The sequence below is a fragment of the Hipposideros armiger genome, unplaced genomic scaffold (genome assembly GCF_001890085.2).
Source record: "Hipposideros armiger isolate ML-2016 unplaced genomic scaffold, ASM189008v1 scaffold_94, whole genome shotgun sequence".
NCBI classification, from domain to species: domain Eukaryota; kingdom Metazoa; phylum Chordata; class Mammalia; order Chiroptera; family Hipposideridae; genus Hipposideros; species Hipposideros armiger.
Window position 1 is genome coordinate 4,239,286 of NW_017731444.1, and position 11,216 is coordinate 4,250,501.

Genomic DNA, 11,216 nt, shown 5'->3' on the forward strand with positions numbered 1-11,216 from the left:
TTATCAACACTGATTACCATCATGATTATAATGATTGTGATCTGTTACATTTTTAAGTAAACACTATTGCATCTGTATGCAACCAGAGGAAGATTTGAAATTTATCTAGAAACAAAAGATCTCTTTCTAACCTTTCCTGTTCTCCAGTGCCTTTGTATGTGTTTGTGTATATCTAGTAACACCTTTATGTTTTTTCTTTAAACATCAAGAAGCAAAATCTTGGGGGTGTGGGAATAAAAGCAAACTCTTTTTTAAAATTTATTTTCAATTCCAGAAAAGCAAAATCTTTCATAAAAATATTTCTTTGGGGGCTGGACCCTTGTCTGGCCCAACTGGGTAATCCAGCAGAGAGTTTTCATTTAAATTCATTCAGTTTAAATCCCAGCAGTAATCCCATGAATTCTCTTTCTATGGCTGAGGAAACTGAGGCTCAGAGAGACCAGATGATTTATCAGATTCACAGGATCTTGGAAGCAGGCTTCAAACCAAAGTGTCTGATGAAATGTCCCTCTCCAAGACACGGTGTCAACCCCTCTGAGACTGCATGCGGGGGGAGAGGGTATGGGGTGGGAGATGTATATGGCATGTCCTACCACTCAGTGAGTGAGAGGAGCCCTGGACAGATAGTCAGGGGACCTTGGTGTCAGCCCGGCCCATAACGTGACTCCACATTCACATGGCCAAGGCAGACCTACTGAGCTCCTCTCCAAATCCACATTCCGCAAGCCTTCCTCATTTAGGTCAATGCACCTCCTTTTGCCCAGGTGCTAAGGCTAAATCATCCTTGCCAGTACTTCCTCTACCCCCTGGAGCCACTTGGCTAAACTTCCACAATCTATCCCAAATCCAGTCACTCCTCTCCATCTCCTCTGCTCCCACCATGGTCCAGACCACCATTTTGTCTTGCATATCAGACACCAGCCTCCTCTTTGTCCTACCTCTCCATTTGGGTCTGTTTTAAACATCTGAGTCAGATCATGGTCCAAATGGTGACAACCAAAATTCCCACCATGGCTTCCTAGGTCCTGCAAGACCTCCCTCCCTCCTTGGCTGCTGTTATTTCTCCCCTCCTCATTCCCTCTGCTCTGGCCACACTGGCCTCCTGGCTGTTCCTCCTACATGCCAACCTGGATCAGACCGCATCACTCCGGTCTCTATTTTATCTTCTTCCCAGATTTATCCATACCTGACATTCCCTTATTTGTTTATTTATGTTTATTGCCTGACACACCTCAACCAGCATGTAAGCTCTGGACCTTCCTATCTGAATTCCATAGCAAGGGCTCAGTTAAGGTCAGGCCACATGGCTGATTTACTTTGCACAAGTTCCGGTCTTCTCTGAGTCTCAGTCACCTCATCTGAAATGGGGCTCCCAATACTCCTTGCCCTGACTCCTGCTGGAGTGCCTGTGAGACTCAAATAAGGTGGTGAATATGACCAATAAACTTTGCAATCTATGAAGTTCTGTGCCCTCAGGAGATGTCATGCCACTTTTACCAGTTGTCCTGGCATTCACCTTCCCCTCTTAATGACAGGGCTGAGACCACTTGCTCATTCAGACTCTATTTTTACCTCCTAGAGTGACGTGGTCATTCTATTGTCCCCAGAAATGTCTGCCATATCCCAGAAAACCCAACCCTTTGGCATCTTAACCAGGCCTCCCAGGCATTTCTGATGGTACACAGACATCCTTGGTCACATAGCAGGTCTTCGCTTATGGATCAGAAAACAGAGGCCTAGAAGCCATCCCCATGGCCGCACCAGCTCAGACCTACGTTCTTACCCCTAAAGACATACCTCAGATGGTGGGGACAAGCCACAGGCCCTCTTGAGAGATCCTCTTCTTCCTGTACCAACTGACTGGAACTCAATTTTGGATGTTTGTGTCAGAGGCCAAGGAGTTCCTGCTGCTCGTTCACATGAGGTTCTCCTGGTTGCTGAGCCCATTTCACTTGTGTATCTTTTTAGCCTCTCTCCAGGTTCCTAGGTAGAACAAGATCCAGTAAGTTTAGAAACGTTTGCAGCTTCCAGAGAATTTGCCATTTACTTATTTGCAAATACCTGGCAAGAGATGGAGCGAGAAAGCTGTGGTTTTATTCAGAGAGCTAGAGCCTGCGAGGCAGGAAACCTGGGCTCATTCATTCATTCAACAAACTTGTACTGAACTCCTACTGTAGGCACTGGAAATACAGCTTGGAACAAGACAGACAGGTGTGGTTTCTGTATGTGTGGAGTACAGTTCATAATATGTGGGTGTGTGTGTAACACGAAAAAAAAAAGATGTAAAGAAGGAATGATGCAAAACTATTCAAATAGCTGTAAGTGCTACCAAGAGAATGAAATAAGTAAGATAGGAGTGATGGAGAAGGGAGACTGTTCAAGGAGGTGGTCAGGAAAAACCTCTCCAGAAGGTGACCTTTGGGGAGAGAACTGAATGGTGAGAAGCTGGCTGTGCAGAGATCTGGGCAAAGGATGTTCAGGAATGTGCTTGCTGTAGGAACAGCAAAGAGGTGAGGTTAGAGTGACATGAGGAAGGGGAAAGGGTAGGAGGTGTCTGGAAAGGCAGGCAAGAGCCTGCTATAGGTCTTGGAGGCCATCATTCATTTGTTCTCTCATTTATTCAACGTATTTACTGGTATTTACTGAGTGTTTTAGTGTGTGCTAAGACACACTGAGACCTTGCCTCTACAGTTTGATGTGTGCAGACACACAATAAGCAGGGAAACAAACAAATACACAAGTGTAAATATCAGGTAAGATAAATATTAGGAAGTGCTGTTTTCTAATAGTTCAGTGCCCCTTTAAGGGTCGAAGCAGATGAGACCTGCTAACAAGAGTGGGACTTCTGCTGGTGATGCCAGAAGTACTGGAGAACCCAGGCAGCCAGGGACCTAACTGCCTTCCCCTCCTTTGCTCTCCCTTCCCCTCCGCTCCTCGCCCCTTAAGATGGCTGACAAAGGGTGGGCAAGGTGGTAGGAAGGGAGAGCTAGACCAAGGGTCCACAGCCCGGGGGCTGGCGGGGGGCACTGCAGCGCCCAGGTGACATGGCAGCTGGAGGTGTGGGTAAAGAGGAGACTCGGCTGCTGTGTGACTCCACTGGGGACGCTTCCCTCTCTGTACCCCCGCATCCAGACCGTTGTGTATGTGTTCGGGGTCGGGGGGGGGGCGGGAGGGGAAACGGTCCCAGGAGGATTCTAGTGTCCAAGGACATCTGCGACCTCCGCTTTAGGGATTGGTATCCCGGTGGGTGATTTAACAGGCCCAGGGGGACCAGAGGCGGCGCCTGTGGAGGAGGGGCAGAGGGGAGGCTCCGGAGTGATTTCAAATTTCCCTCGTCCGCTCCCCGCGCTCCCCCCGCGCCCGGGGCCGGGCTCTGAGTGGTTGCGGCGGGGGCGCCCCCGGGCGGGGGCGGGGCGAATGCCGGGACCCGGCTACAAGGGGACTCGGCGCCGCCCCCTGCCCACCCTCTACCGCTGCCCGGTCCGGCTCGCGCCGATTCCTCGCAGCAGCTGCACCCGGGTCTCGCGGCCGCAACCCGCGTGGACGCTCCAAACGCCCCGGACCGACGCCACCGGCCCACTGGCAGGCCGACGAGCGGGCGGCCGCGCCCGGCCGGCAGCGCTGGGGTTAAGCGGCCCAAGTAAACGTAGCTCGGCGATCGGCGCCGGAGATTCGCGAGCGGAGCGCCCTGCACGGCCGCCCGCCGGCCTCCCGCCAGCCTGCCCGGACCCGCGGCTTGACCGCGGAGCCGCTCCCGAGCCAGGCTCTCGGCAGGTGAGCGCCCCGTGGTCCGGGGGAGGCTCGCCCGCCCGGGGGGCTCTGGGGGCTGGTGGGGGAGGGGACAGCGGTGCGGTGCCGGGACTCCAAGGAAGGGACCCTGTCCCGTGTACCTTGTGGGGAGGCGGCTCCCACCCGGCAGGAGACCAGGCATGCTAGTGGAGGAGAGGTCCCCTGACCCTACTTCGGGGAAGCCGGCAAGAAGGATAAAATGGGGCGAGGGATGGGAGAGTCGTATGTCTTGCAGGGACACGAGTGGACGTGCTACCCTTACTGTACTCCAAAGACCCCGAGGAGGAGAGAGGTTCCTCCCCAGGAAGGAAGACCGGGCCTCATTCCTGGGGTGTAGGGTCGACAGCTGGAGGTGACCCTCTAGACAGAAGGGGAGGGAGGTCTTGGGGAGGGGGGTGTCCTTACCTGGTTTCGGATTGAGAGGGAGCCTCCTTGGGGAGGGAGGCGGAATGGAAGAGAGTTCAGCCACGGAGGTGGGCGTCCGTCCCTTTCGACTTGGACCTGGGGGTTTAGCTGAAAGCTTTATTTTTTTTCCACCCAGGGGTAGAAAAAAACTAGTGTGTGTGGGTGCGGGAGCAGGTGGGCTGGGTTGCGTGCGCGTGTTGGAGGCTTGAGCCAGAGGGCAGGCTCCCGAAGTCCTTAGATGAGCCACGGAGGGCGAGGCGCGGTGGGGCTGCCGGGATGCCCTCGGGAGGGGCTGCGCTCGCCCAGTGTACACCTGGCCGGGAGGAGCCGGCTCGGGGGCGGCGCCTCCCCGCCCCGCCACTCTGCCTGCCCTGGGGCTCACTTTCCATTTTTCCCTCTTCCGGGGAAAGAGAGGCTGGTCCCACTTTTCAAACTCCCAAGCTGAGTCCTCAACTTTAAAAACTCACAAGCTAGCACCACCGGCTAGAAGACAGGCTTCCTTGCCCCTGGGATTGTTTGGCGAGGGAGGATGGGTGTTGAGTCCCACTCCACAGGGGAGAAAGTGGAAGCCAGGAAAGATAGCGGGCGGACTTAGCAAGTTAGCACCAAGGAGCTGCTCTCGGGTCCGGCTTTTCCTGTTGAAGTCACTCACCTGTGGCAGGGAAGCGCTGCAGGAGCTCTGGGCCCAGTCCCAGGCCTTTGCTTCCAGCCTGCCTCTTTCTCTCACACCCTGGGCTGGGCCATTGTCCTTCCCCCATCCTTTCCTTTCCCCATCCCCCTAAGCTGAGAATTAAACAGAATTAAAGACAGTATACACTTTGAACCTCCTCCTGATTTCTGGATGCTGTGGGTTTTGGCCAACTGGTGGCAATTGTTTTTGGAAGGCAGATCCCTGCTGGGACCCTCTCTTAAAGAGCCCAGGGGGCCGGACCGGCCTCTGCCCTCCAGGAGGCCTACTGTTGCTTCTTGCATGGAGACCATTGGAATCTCCAGGTGCAGACTTGATTTTTCCAGAGTTGAGGAGATGGTACTTATTTGCTAGGGATTGCATACAGTAATCCCTCAATAAAAATTGGCCACTGTTGGCATCCTTATCTAGCACCTGGACTAAACAGGATGCCCTTTTTAGGTGGATGCTGGGTCTTTGGCCTGTGTTTAAATCTGTCCCAGTAAGTCCATTGCCTTCTGTGTCTTAGTTATTACATCCGAAATGGGAACAATCCTAATAACCCCAGATTGTGTAAGAATGAAACCAATTTATGCATGATTTAACCTCTAACCCTTGATGTTCCTCAGATATCAGATGGTTATGACAGCCCCTACCACATACCACATTAGGACACAATGGGATAGTGCTTGGCACAGCAGGTGATGAATGTTGACATCTGTATTAATCAACTAATAGTCCCTCTTTTTAGGGTAGCCATTAATGAGATTTGGGGTTGAAGGGAGGCACCCCGCAGGCTCCTCCTTTCCTGCCTCTCTCCACCTAGGTACTGTTCCTCTCTCAGCTATGAAAGCTTTCCCAAATCATTGTCCTCAATTTGGGAGTTGGCAGGAAAGAGCGCCTTTGTTCCTTTTTTGAAAAGAGCCATAGTTTTCTTTTATGAGTTGAGGCCATTTTTACACCCCCCCCTCCCCCCCAAGCTTGTGGCCTACCTTGAATCTGTAATTTCAGAGCTAAGCAGGATCCTTTACCTTTCCCCTTTGGGGTGGAGAGGGCTGAGACAAAGGGGCCAGGGCCGGGGCTGGGGCTGGCTGCATCAAGCTCCTTAAAGCCATAGGCATAACCCCCACCCCTTGCAAATGAAGGAGTGGGGGAGAGCATCTGGGAGCTGCAGGGGGCAAAGGGGAGGAGTAAGGGGGGTGGGGCTGGGGGAGGTTGCTTCCCTTTCTTTCCTTCCTCCAGCCACGTGGGGCCTATGACCTAGAAGTGCCTGTTGCCCTTCATTATTGCAGCCCCAGGGACCTGCTTCTGATGGGGGGTTTGGGCAAGTTCTCCTACAGGGAAAACTTACCTTGGGATTGAGTCCTTTGTCTCAGAACAGCTCTCCTGCCAGCTCTCCTGCCTCCAGGCTCAGGCACCTTTTCCAATTTCATCTGAGATGGCCCCTGCTAAATCTGAAACTCCTGGGTCTTACCCCATGGCAAGTGCCCCCTCATCCCCAGCCCTTGATTGGTACAGGATCTCAACTCAGGCATGCCCTTGTGTTGAGCGAGTTTTTTAAAAACCATGAATTTAGTAGGGTGATTTTCAGTTTCTTGGACCAGGGCTGGCAGAATGCAGAATTCCTTATTTTCGTTGCAGATCACACTCCCTAAAGCGATGGGTGGACTTGTCTCTTTTCTTGTGGGGGGCTGATATTCTCACTGGGCCCCTTTTACAGTCGATGGAACTGAGATTCTGGGAGATCCAGTCACTTCTGCACCTTGGTGGTTAGTGTTTTTTAGAAGGCTTTCACATCTGCCACTATCTCAGGACAGTTTGTCCCTCCAGCAGGGAAAATGCCCAGTGCAGGTGTTCATTTACCAGGAAGTGTCCTGGTAAATGCAGAGGGAGCCTGCACGTAGGGCTGCTGCATCCTGCTCCTTAAAGTCATAGGCATAACCTACCCCCCATCTTTGAGGTTCTTATTCCCATCTGTGAAATGGGTGTAAGTATACACCTACCCTGTAGAATTGCTAGGATTAAATGGAATCCAGGGGCCTTTTAGTTTAGCAAGACTTAGTTGCTCATTCACAATAAGTTAGGTGAGGGTCCTAAATATTACAAAAAGCCTGTTATTTGTTAGATCATGTTATTCATCTGAGGTAATAGACTAAAGGGGTCTGAGCTTTGGAATCAAATTTGGATTTATATTCCTATTCACTCCATTCATAAGCTGGTGACCTGAGCCTAAATTGTTCCATCTGTAAAATAGGGATGCATTGCTGACCAATCCCAGGGATGTTGAAGTGTTTTTTTTTGTTTTGTTTTAAAGATTTTATTGGGGAATCGGGGAAGGGGAACAGACAAGTTGATGTCCTTTTGTTCTTCAGTCTAGTTGTGGAGGACGCTACTTCACTGGCCCATGTTGGTATTATCATTGCGCTCTTTCCGGGTGAGGCAGTTGCTCGCCGGCCATTGGACAGCCACTCACGGTGCTCATGGCAGCTCACGCCCGCTGCTGACCAGCCCCGTTGCAGCCTACGCCATCTCCAGCTGACCCACGGCAGCCCAGCTCCAGGTCTAGCTGTTCACCATCTTAGCTGTAGAGGGCACAGCATCACTGGCCCTCATGTGGGATCCAAACCAGGGCCCTGCTGCTCAGAGCTGGCGTCCCAAGCCAACTCCTAACCAACGTGCCACTTGGCTGGCCCAGGATGTTGAAGTTTAAATCAGTTGAGTTGCTACACATTAAAAAAACACACATACTGAGGGTTCAATAAATATTGTGTGTTACATAGCAAACACTCAAATATTTGCAAGTGGTTATGATTTACTTTAGAGAGAAATGCATCCTGGTTAGCATTCCAGAGTTTTTTTCTAGGGAATAAGCAAAGAATGAGGAGGGACTGTTTTGTGTAGGGAATTGGAATATTATTTTTAAAAATGACATTTACTATGTTTTCTACAAATGAAAATCAGTTTTGCCATCTGCAGTTGCCAAGAAGAAACTAGTCATCACCTATAATCTCATAGCCCCAAGGTAATCCATGGTTTGCTCTCATTTTGGGGCCTCTCAATTTCTTTTAGGAATGGAGAAAAATGTAGATAGGACCAGGAAACCCTACCTGAGCAAAGGGAAGAGAACCCAAGGAAAGGACAGAGTGGTGAAGTCTTTACAGGACCCTATGGTCACCTTGGGGTATGAATTCACAAGCAGATGGAGGGCAGTTTTTGGGGAGCAGTGGGAAAGCGATTCTTTGGAATCTGCAACCTCTGGCATCTGCTGTTATTCTCTGACCAGCTTGCCTAAGTTGCCTAAGTCAATTTCCACAGAGCTTTTCATTCTTTCAATGTAGCCTATGGCCCTGCCCTCCTGCAACCCACTGCCTGTCCACTTGTTCCCCACCCCCCACTTCCCCGCTCCTCTGCTTTTTAAGTTTTGCAACTCAGCTCACACTTACATTTTCCATTTTCCAGAAAATGCCTTTTATAGTTTGAACTTCGTGGGAGAGCTGTAGCTGTTGGAAAGATGAGCAGGAAATTAGAAATGCACTTTCAAAAATGACTGCCAGTGGATGGTTGGGAGAGATCAACGGTTGTCAGTGGGAAAAGGTTCTTAACTAATGGACTTCCTTTTGGGGACAGGTTGATGCTGACCAGGTATGTGGGCGGGGATGCAGGGGGAGGAGAGCCCAACTTGGCTGGGGGCTCCTATCCTAAGGTTGAGGGAATCAAGTTCCTTGAATTATCACCTCCCTTTTTTTTTCTGCTCTCATTCTATAACTCTTATTAATCAGATGTTTAGTCTTCTGGCCTAGTAGAATTTTCTTTGACTATTTTGTCCTTCATGTTCTGTTTTCTGGGTGATATTTTCAGCTTCTAACCCTGTAATTGAACTTCCGTCTTTTGTGTTTTGAAGAGTTCTTGTCTTACAAATTCCATTTGTAATGATGTCTTCATCTTGTTTTTATCTCCCTGAGAATATTAATTCTAGTGTTTAGTGCTCCCTCCAATATTTATTTCTGAAGATAGTTTTGGGTTTTTTTACTGATTTTGTTTTTATTTAGTTTTTCTTTTCTTTCTTTTCTTTTTTAAAAAAAAGATTTTATTGAGGAATTGGGGGAGGGGAACAGTGTGGGGAATTGTGGAAGGGGACCAGCCAAGTTGTTGTTCTTCAATCTTTGTTGTGGAGGGCGCCAGTCGCCATCTGACTTCCCGTTGGCAGCTCGTGGCCTCTAAACTTAAGGTGCTGTGTTCAATCTTAGTTGCAGGTGGGCGTAGCCACCTCTATCCATTGAGCCACCCAGGCGGCAGCTCAGCTCAAGGTGCCAAGTTCAGTCTTAGTTGCAGGTAGGCGTAGCCCACCATCGAACAGGCAATCTTGTTACACCAGCTGAGCCATCCTGCCAGCTGTTGGCAGCTCAGCGACAGCTCAGCTCAGGCACAACGTCACTGGCCCATGTGGGAATTGAACCGGTGGCCCTGTTGCTCAGAGCTCGCGCTCTTAAGCCAACTCTTAACCAACTTGGCCGGCCCATATTTTTTCTTTTTTTAAAGTCTCTCTTTTTTTTAAATTTTATTTTATTAGGTAACTGTGTTTTTCCAGGACCCATCAGCTCCAAGTTGAGTAGTTGTTTCATTCATAATTGTGGAGGGTGCAACTCAGTGGCCCATGTGGGGATCGAACTGGCAACCTTGGTGTTATGAGCACTATGCTCTAACCAACTGAGCTAACCGGCCTCTCGTATGGTTTTCATTTTTAATACTTAAGTTTTGAACTTTTATCTCCATATTTGAGATGAAGGACCAAAATTGTTTGTGGGACTTGAAAACTGAAGGGTTTCTTTGTGGGACAGTGACTTGAACTTGTCTTTGAGTCTCCCAAAATCTGAAGGAAATTCTCTGCTATTGGGTGTGTGTTATTCCCCAGAGAAAAGGACTATTCCAGTGCCCTGCCTGGCGGGTACAGGCTGCAAGGAAAAGGGGTACTTCGGAGGTCTGGGTCTGTCATTAGTCCCTCCCCTTGGTTAGATTTCCTGTGTTGCAGGCTGGGTAGAGAGGAGTGGTTGCTTCTAGAACTGGCTGAGGAAGGGGACTTGGGGGTGGGTACCTAACTATTTCTTTTCCATCTCTCCCTGCAGCCCCACCTTCTGAGGCAAATTGGGCCTCTTCCTAAGCAGCATTTGTTTCTAGTTGCATTTGCTTCCTTTTGCAAGTGGACATGCTTAGGCCACCACTCGGGCTGGAACCCAGACTTTCACTGAACTCCAGCTCCTGGAGACAGGATAATGCCTCTTGGCCTGTGTTCCCAGCAGCCAGCACAGTGCTGGGTCCCTGGCATCGTGATTCCATGACTATGTGCTGTGACTTGACTAAAGCAGCAAAAATGGGTGTTGCTGTGCCTGAGTGTCCTATAGCTGCAGCATTGGAACCCACAGGAGACGCTGTGAGCGGAAGGAAACCGGCTCACTTGGGACGTGAGAAATGGAGTGTTAACTAGGCTGGTTGCCTGAACGGGCAGGTGCTGTTGGTAGAGATTTTCTGGGTTGTCCTGGGTTACATGGGAGGCTGTGTGCAACTGGATGATAGTATTTTGAAAATTCTGTGGGCGAAATCTTATCCTCTTGAGCTCTTGGCAAAAGGGTACCTAGCGTAAGAGCAGTAATAATGACCAATCTTATTATTATTATCTTAGCTGTCTTCCTAGCTTTTTCCCCTACCACCCTTTCCTAACCCAGCTGGCTGCTCCAGGAAGACAGAGGGCAGTCTGGTCTTTGTCTGCCTTTGATTCTCAGTGCTGAGCATGGTCCGTAAAGGAACTCCCTTCTGATGAATGGGTAAAGGTGGCCTTTTCTAGTGTCCTGATCTCTGCCCTAGGATTGCCTGTGTGTTGAGCTGTAAGCACAGCACAGAGTAACTGCTCAATATTAAATATGATTGTCACCCTTATGAAGGCCACAGCTAGCAAGGAGTGGAATCTGGATTGAAATGCTGTTACATTTCTTTGGGACCTTTGTCTCCACCTGGCTCGGACCCACAGAACTGGCAGGATGCACAGATATGTTGGGTTAAGATGCTCTGTAGTACCTACTTATGCCTGCTTTTTGACTGCAGGCCTGCTGCATCACTGTTGAGATGGGCAGACCTGAACCCCTACCACCAGGTAACTGGCTAGTTTTTAAAAAAGTGGTTTATGTGCGATACCATGTGTGTTTTAAAAAGCCAATTGCAGCATGTAGTTCCCTTTATTTTAACCTCACATAGTTACAAATATTTTTTTCTTTTCTTTTTTTTTTTTTTTTTTTAAGCTGAGCCATCCTGCTACCTGTTGGCAGCTCAGCGGCTGCTCAGCTCGGGCTGGACTCGAACCGCT

The 11,216-nt window shown here is 49.9% G+C and overlaps 1 protein-coding gene across 2 annotated transcripts in view; it reads left to right on the forward strand.

Annotated features, from left to right (window-relative positions):
* Positions 1-3,486: 3,486 nt before the first annotated feature.
* The window catches only part of DNMT3B (DNA methyltransferase 3 beta), a 43,734-nt gene continuing 36,004 nt past the window's right edge, over positions 3,487-11,216 (forward strand). The window contains exon 1 of one of the 2 annotated variants that reach the window (XM_019645861.1): positions 3,487-3,774. The gene's annotated coding sequence lies outside the window, so the exon portion shown is untranslated. Of the gene's footprint in view, positions 3,775-10,923; positions 11,007-11,216 lie in introns of those variants that run through there. The other variant, XM_019645862.1, reaches the window with a different exon arrangement.